This window comes from Mastomys coucha, unplaced genomic scaffold (genome assembly GCF_008632895.1).
Source record: "Mastomys coucha isolate ucsf_1 unplaced genomic scaffold, UCSF_Mcou_1 pScaffold7, whole genome shotgun sequence".
Taxonomy (NCBI): domain Eukaryota; kingdom Metazoa; phylum Chordata; class Mammalia; order Rodentia; family Muridae; genus Mastomys; species Mastomys coucha.
Window position 1 is genome coordinate 8,090,787 of NW_022196913.1, and position 8,605 is coordinate 8,099,391.

At 42.7% G+C, this 8,605-nt stretch overlaps 1 pseudogene across 1 annotated transcript; it reads left to right on the plus strand.

Moving 5' to 3' along the window:
* Window positions 1-5,285: 5,285 nt before the first annotated feature.
* Window positions 5,286-6,273, plus strand: LOC116082111 (annotated as a pseudogene). The gene has a single exon (XR_004115173.1). The product of XR_004115173.1 is annotated as an aldo-keto reductase family 1 member B1 pseudogene (transcript).
* Window positions 6,274-8,605: the final 2,332 nt, after the last annotated feature.

Here is an 8,605-nt window from a genome sequence, read left to right on the forward strand (position 1 = left end):
AAAAGAGAATAATATGAAATTTTCCCCTAATCATTCCCAAACAGCATTCTTTGGGAAAAGGTTTCATGAACATCAAGTTCAGACTCTGGAAAGTGACTTTTAACCCTGCTTTCCTATGGGCTGCTTAAGCCTGTTCAAAATTCAACATGCTCCCTTGGAAAATTGTAAATCAAGACATCCCTGAATAAGCTATCTTGCTGCATAGACACCAACAGAAAGGTGTTCCGGTCGCTTTTCTGGTGCTGTGTTACTGACTGAAAGTGTTTAAGGGCAGAAGGGATTTGTTTGGCTTACAGTTCCAGGTCAGTCCATCATCAAGGGAAGTCAAAGCAGGAAGCTGAAACAGAAACTGTGGAAGAACATTGCTTATTGGTTTGACAAAGCTCATATCTAGCCATCTGACTGGAAAATTCTTCAACTGAGGGTTTGCTCTAGGGGACTCTAGGCTGTGTGAACTTGAATATTATAACTAGACAGTATGTAGGCTTGGGCAAAGCAAGTCTCCTCCAGAGTTTTTGACTTGAAAGACATAGCTAAAAACAATGATTGGCGCCAGGCAGTGGTGGCACACACCTTTGATCCCAGCACGGAGGAGGCAGAGGCAGGTGGATCTCTGTGAGTTTGGGGCCAGCCTAGCATTTAGAGTGAGTTTTAGGACAGCCAGGGCTACACAGAGAAACCCTGTCTCAAAAAATAAAATAACAACAAAACAATTGCTGGAATCAGCTTCCTCCAATCTTAATTCAAAACAAGCAAGCTCTTACCTTCCATTTTTGACTGTGCTGCAGAAAACCATGTGTTTGGTATGTTTGGTGTGTGTCTGTGTATGCTCAGTGTGTCTCTGAATAATTCTTCTGAATATGAAAAGGACGCCAAACTGCCCAACAGTTGGAAGATGGAACCTGAAGAGACCACCTCCAGTAGATAAACAGGGCCCCCAGTGGAGGGATGGGTTCACCAACCTACCTTCAAAATCTTTGACAGAGCCGGGCGGTGGTGGCACATGCCTTTAACCCCAGCACTTGAGAGGCAGAGGCAGGTGGATTTCTGAGTTCGAGGCCAGCCTGGTCTACAGAGTGAGTTCCAGTACAGCCAGGGATATACAGAGAAACCCTGTCTCAAAAAAACAAAAAACAAACAACAACAACAACAAAAAAAAAATTGACAGAGAATTGTTCCTATCTAAAAAAAAAAAAAAAAAAAAAATGCAGGGACAAAAACAGAGCAAAGACTGAAGGAAAGGCTGTCCTGGGACCAGCCATCCCATGGGTGAGCACCAAACCCTGACACTAGTACTGATTCCATGTTGTGCTTGCAGACAGGAGCCAAGAGTGACTGTCCTCTGAGAGGCTCTACCAGCAGCTGACTGAGACAGATGCAGATACTTACAGCCAGCCTTTGGACTGAGATTGGTGACCCCTATGGAAGAGTTAGGGGAAGAATTGAAGGAGCTGAAGGGGACGGCAACCCCATAGGAAGACCAATAGTGTCAACTAACCTGGACCCCTGGAGTTCCCAGAGACTAAGCCACCAACCAAACAGCATGCATGGGCTGGTCCTTGACCTCTGGCACATATGTAACAGAGGACTGCCTTGTATAGCCTCAGTAGGAGAGGATGTGCCTAATCCTGTAGAGACTGAAGGGGGAGGTGGGATGAGGGTGAGATGGTGGTGGGGTGAGGTGGGTGGGTGTGAGAGCACTCTCTTAGAGGCTAAGGGGAGGAGGGATGGGGTAAAGAACTTTGGGGGGGGGAGTGGGAAGGGAGGTAACATTTGGAATGTAAATAAATAAAACAATTAAAAAATAATTTTAAAAAGAAAAGGAAACTGCCACTTAAGCTGAGCTGATAATACACTTTTGAATAGTCTTACATTACTTAAGCTTTGCCCAGTATGGTAGCTACTATGGTGCATTTGGACCAAAAGATAAAAATGTCAGGATGGTAGCTCAAGATGTCCCTTGTCCCATGGTGACAGTGTCAGCATAAGACTTAACATTGCCTATTAATCAAAGTGTGATCATTTTAAAAAAGCAAGCAAATACAAGGGATTGCCTTTTATTTTGGTTAGATGTTGCTTTAAGTAACAACTAACGCCTTTGGCGATATTGATGTTTTCTCTGTAGCCTGATTAAAACTATGTTTTAGTGAATGGCTGTGGGTAAATAACATTTCTAGGACCCGGTGTGGAGTCATTGGTCTCCTCCTAGCTATGCTGTAGATGGGGAGAAGTGTTGTAGAGTTTTTTAACATCATACTGAGTGAGCAGTTCGTTAACTTTCAAGTGGCCGCCATTTGTTACCTTCAGAGACAAAGATGATCACAACTCACTCCACTGTGGGCAGCTAGAGTCATGAAGATAGGTCAATAAATACTTTCGAGATTCCACACATAAAATTTCAGCTCTTCATGATCAACTTTTATATCTCATTATACATCTTCTGTACTTTGCAGCTTGCACTTAGGCCCCCACTTCTAGTCAGTAACTGATGAATCCATGTGATTTAGAAAGAGCCATGACCAAGAATAGGCAGAGCAAATGTCCAAGTCATACTGGGGACTGGAAGCTAGCCCAGGATTTGGAAGACAGCTATCAGCAGGGCTTTGTTAGAGTCTATTTGGATATACAAGCAGCTGCCAAGCACCAGCTGTATACTTACCATTAGCAATAACAAATACAGTAGGATTGTATCTTCCCCATTGGTCAGCTTCTTCTGTAGTGAGGGTTGGGTTTAATGCGTGTAATTCTCTAGGCTGTGCTCACACTAAGCCTGTGAGACAGTGATCAATTTTGTATCCTCACTTCATATTCAAAAAGATAAGAAGGAGGACTGGATTATAACAAGTTCTCAAAGTACATACACATGTTTCTTTAAAAAGGAAAAGTTTATTTTTAGTGTGTGTGTGTGTGTGTGTGTGTGTGTGGTATGTGTGTGTGTGTGTGTGTGTGTGTGTGTACTTGTGTGAATATATGTGCACCACCTACACACAGGTGCCCATTATCTGATTCCCTGAGAATGGAGTTAAAGACAGTTGTGAGCCAGCTGATGCAGGTTCTAGGAACCACACTCAGGTCCTGTGCAAGAGCAATATGTGCTCTTAGCTGCTGAACTGTCTCTCCATCCACCCACCCCACATATGCATGCTTCTTGGTCCTGTTAGCTTTAAAAACCAATCTAGTTTTCAATTAAGCACATTTTAATGTCCAGTGTCCTCTTAATCTCCCTAAGGTCATTAATTTTAATCTTTATTTAAAATTGTGTGTGTCTTCATATGGTATGTGTGTGTGTGTGTGCAGGTGTGTGTGCAAATGTGTGTAGAGGTCATAGAACATCTAGTATATTTCTTATTTGTTCTCCACCTTATCTAAGACAGTGCCTCTTACTGAACCTGGAGCTCACCAATTTTGCTAGATCAGCTGGCCACAAAGCCCCAGGGATCCTCCTGTCTCTGTCTTCCTAGTGCTGGGATAACAGGCACATGTCATTGGACGCAACATTTTGTGTGGGTTGCTAGGATTGAAACTTTGGTCCTTAGACCTTGTGCAACAAGAACATTATTGACTCCTCAGCACTTTATTTAAAAAAGCATAAACATCATATTTTAGATTAGAACATTAGAACACTTTTATCCATGTTTACAATATGATTTAATAATTTTAAAGATGAAATCAGTAATAAAGCTTGTGTAGTGTGCTGTGTTTTCTTTTAAGGGATCTTCATTTTACTCAATTTATGAAGCATCGAAGAGCATACTTGCTATTATTTGAATGTTTATTGTCCCCAAAATACTCACGTTGAAATGTAATTGACTTGATCTGAGGTTGTTGCTCAATGAAATAGTATTTGTCAATAAAACACAAGACCCTGGGTTTTATTCCCAGCACTGCACAAAAGGCAAGGTGGGTGGAACTTTAAAAGAAGTGTTTAGGCTGTAAGGATTCATGTCATTTTAAAGGAGTGTTAGTGGCTGGGAAGATGACCTGGTAGATCAAGTGCTAGAATTACAATAAGTACACAGAACAAACACACACACACACACTCAGTGGATACAAACACAAAGACCTGCCCTGAGGTCAGGTCCCCAGTCTCCACATACAAAGCTGGACACAGCAACACTGAGTGCTGGAATCCTATCACTGGGGAGGCAGAGACATGAGAATCCTCCAGACTTGCCAGCAGGCAATATAGCCCAATAGTGAGCCCCAGGTTCTGTGAGAAACTCTGTCTCAAAAACTAATGTGGAGAGCAATAGAGGAAGACACAGAATGTGCAACACATGAGCATTCACACCTGCACACGCATGAGCATACATAAGCAACACAACTGCACACACACTGCCAGAGGGGAGATCTCCTCTTCCTATGTCCTTTCCCCCTCTCTCCATTTGCCATGTTAGATAACACAACAGCCAAGCCCTCACCAGGTACCAGCAATGAGATTTTCTACTTCCTCACTTCCCAAAAGCAATACCAAAGTAACTTCTTTCCATTGTGAATTACTTAGTGTCTGGTAGAGCAGAATCATATGGACTAAGACATTTTGGGTAGCTATAAGAAGATGAAAGCAAGGTGAGGCAAAGCCTGAAGGAGAGAAAATTGAAATTGCAGGTAAAGCAATAAAGAAACATATCGTAAGAGTCTTCCTCCCTTCAGATTGTTAATGCTTATTTCAAGCATTTTTCTTCATTGCCCCCAAGTTCTGGAATCATAATTAGTGGGGAAAAGCATATGCATACATGTGCCCACACACACATATGCAAACACGTGTGTACACACCTGAAACACACAACGAGCTGCAATAATACACCCTGGTAAAAATTGAAGTTTTTTCTATTGTGAGAATTTCAGTACAGAATCCCATAGCCAATTTTGAGTCTTGGGTGTCCTTAAGAGAGTGGTAGACCAAAGAATCATTAAAACATGCTTCATGCTAGGACCCACTGACTTATGAGAGAAAGATCTAGAAGCTGGAGAGGCAGACTAGCTTCAAACTCCTGTCTCTTATGCCAAAATGGTATGTTCTATGTTGACATGAAATGCGGGCAGTATTTGCAGGCACAGAGGTGCCAAACAGCAGACAACGGGAAGTATGTGATACTGTCCTCAAGAAAACTTAACAGCTGACTGAACCACCCAGTTAACATGTCAAAGAACATGCAGAGCTATCTCCCACTCAGCTTACAGAGGACCTCCCAAGACTGCTTTGCATTGTCACAACTTTGATTGTAGCCCACCCTCCCATCCTTAGACTTTCTTTCCACTGCCCGCCACACTCCTGCAAAAACTGAAAATTAAAATAAAAAACAGTCATTGACACTTTTGCCTGTCTGGGTGTGTAATGTGCAGCAATCATGGCCAGCCATCTGGAACTCAGCAACGGCACCAAACTGACCACTCTGGGCCTGGGCACCTGGAAGTCCCCTCCTGGCCAGGTGGTGGAGGCTATGAAGGTTGCTATTGATATGGGATGTCGCCACATTGACTGCACCCAGGTATTTCAGAATGAGAAAGAGGTGGGAGTGGCCTTCCAGGAGAAGCTCCAGGATCTCTTCATTGTCAGCAAGCTGTAGAGCATGGTGAAAGGAGCCTGGCAGAAGACACTCAGCAACCTGCAGCTAGACTGCCTGCATCTCTACCTTATTCACTGGCCAAGGGGCTTCAAACCTGGGCCCGATTATTTCCCACTGGATGCATCAGGAAACATGATTCCTAGAGACACCGACTTTGTGGACACTTGGAAGGCTATGGAACAACTAGTGGATGAAGCAATTGTTGTCTCCAACTTCAGCCCTTTTCAGATTGAGAGGATCTTGAACAAACCTGGGTTAAGATATAAACCTGCTGTTAGCCAGATTGAGTGCCACTCATACCTAACTCAGGAGAAGCTGACTGAGTACTGCCATTGCAAAGGCATCGTGGTGACTGCATACAGTCCCCTTGGTTCTCCTGACAGGCCCCGGGCCAAGCCTGAAGACCCTTCTCTCCTGGAGGATCCCAGGATCAAGGCAATCGCGGTCAAGTACAATAAAGCGACAGCCCAGGTGCTGATCCAGTTTCTTATTCAGAGGAACTTGGTAGTGATCCCCAAGGCTGCGACACCAGAGTGCATTGCTGAGAACTTTGAGGTCTTTGACTTCGAGCTAAGCAGCAAGGACGTGACCACTCTACTCAGCTACAACAGGAACTGAAGGGTGTGCACCATGATGAGCTGTGCGAACCACAAGGATGACCCCTTCCACACACAAGGCTGAAGCTGCGGTGGTCCATCCCTGTTCCTCCTCAAGCACCATATATCTGTTCTTTCTGCCTCATCTGCCCTTGCAAGTGTGCTGTGTCCTGTGCCCCTCTGCACTGGGTGGAACCTTTCAGACCAATCGGTGAGAGTTCGTTAGTTTGACATAGAGTCTGGAGGGCAGTACCAGTGGGTGAGATGTTCCTTCCAGCCTTTCTTGCTCCTTCTTCTTACCCACCTGGAGGACTGTAACACAAATACGTTTTCCAGCCAAAGAGAAGCAAGATTTATAGCCCAAGTCATGCCACTAACACTTACATTTGAGTGCTTAGAACTGTAATCCTTTGGGTCAGACTTCTCTTTGCCTCAAATAAAAACTGCTTTTGTGAAGAAAAACAAAAAAACAAAAAACGAAATCATCGGCTCATTTTTCAACCCAGAAAGTCCTTAATAGAAAACAAAGTCTCTGTTGGCTGAATAAAGCCATTGAGCAGAAAAGAAACAGCTCATTGCTGTCTAATAACTAGGAAGAGACACAGAAACAGGAATGGCGGAGGAATGAATAAGCCTGGGGTGTAAATGCTACAGAGACTGAGGTAGTCTGATGGTGGTGGAAACACTCATGTTATATTCCAATATCAATGACTGAAAACACGAAGTGCAATTAACAATCCCAGCCTTATCTTTCCATGGCTTGCTATATTGCTAAAGAAGAAAGGCAACAAAATATTGCCTGGATGCCCATGAAGCTCCCTCGCTGAATGGTTCCACTGCTGGGAGCGCACTCTCTGTGAGTGAGTTTAGTGGCTTGTTCTCCTGAGGTTCAAACTCAGGTCCCCAGGCTTACATAGCAAGCTTTTCTCTGACTAAGCCATCTGTCCAGTCCCTTTTATTTTTTAGGTTTTGTTTACTATTTCTTGTTGTCCCTTTGATGAAATGAAGGTATCATAGATATATTTTTACTAATCTATCTGATGTCCATAGCAAAACATACTCATATCAAAGCCTGGCTTTTATAAGGACCCACTCTGAGTTCATTGACTACATAAAGACCCACACCATGTTCACTGACTGCATAACTGCCATCTGTCTCTCTCTTGTTTGTCCTACTTCATTGTAGATTCTTTTAATGTGAGAGCCACTTTTGATGTGTGTTGATATCCCAGCACACAATAAGTACGTCATAAGTAGAATGAATTGAGAACAGAAAAAGACCACAGTCTGTGTCCTTCAGAAGTTGGCCTGGAACCTGTAAAGACAGGCTAACTTTCTTGTTAGACATAAACTACCTCAGAAGAGACCAGCCTCAGAGACATTGACTCTGAGCTAATTGTGAAGTGACATAAAGCAGGCCCACTTCCTAATTCCATCTAAGCATAGGCAAAAATAATAATAAAGTCACCCATAAATATCTAATGCCCCTCCTCAGAACAGGTGAGAGGCAGCTGCCCTACAGCAGGGGCAGCGACCCCTGCCAGCCTCCCGTCTGTTGGATTACTTATTGGTTTCACAAACTTCATTTATCTAGAACAAATTCATATCCTTGCACCATTTTCTGATTACAACTCAAAGTCCATATACTGTTATTGCGCTTTTTAAACCCTTCATAGTGTGCATTTTCCCTCACTGCAATAAATAATTAGCTGTCCTTTCTACAGAAGTGTTTTGAGTGGCCCTTGGCTAAAGACCATTGACAGAATGAATAATTTAATTAATGTAAGTATTTCATGAATTAGCTGCCTAAGGATCCCTAAAGTCCCTTGAATGTTTTTATTCCCTGAAGCCATTAGAAAAGAGATTCATCTCCTCGTTGCTTCTCCATCAAAAGAGACAGAGCCTCCTACCTTCAGGCAATTCTCAGGTTACTTATATCAACAGGTTAGTCATTTAAAATAAACCCCATACATCAAGGGAATAGGTTGTAAAAACCTTGTGGGCAAGTTAAGTTAGCAAGCCAGCTGTGTTATAAATATGTATGTATATTTTTTATTCGTGACCATGAAATCATAGCTTTTACAAAACAAATGTTATACCTCTGATTAATAGACAGCTACATTGGATAGATAATGATGATAGATAGATGATGGATAGATAGATAGATAGATAGATAGATAGATAGATAGATAGATATGATAGTAATGATAGATAGGCAGACAGACAGAAAGACAGACAGACAGACAGACAGACAGATAGATAGATAGATAGATGGATAGTAGATCTAAATTTCAAGTTTATTTAAAAACAAAATGGTGTCACCTTACGTTCCCTGCTACATAAACCCAAAGAAATGACAATAATGGAGGCACAAGGAAGGAGGAAGGATTTGGATGCAAAGGATGCCAATCACTGATTAGAAAATGGTCAGAACAGATT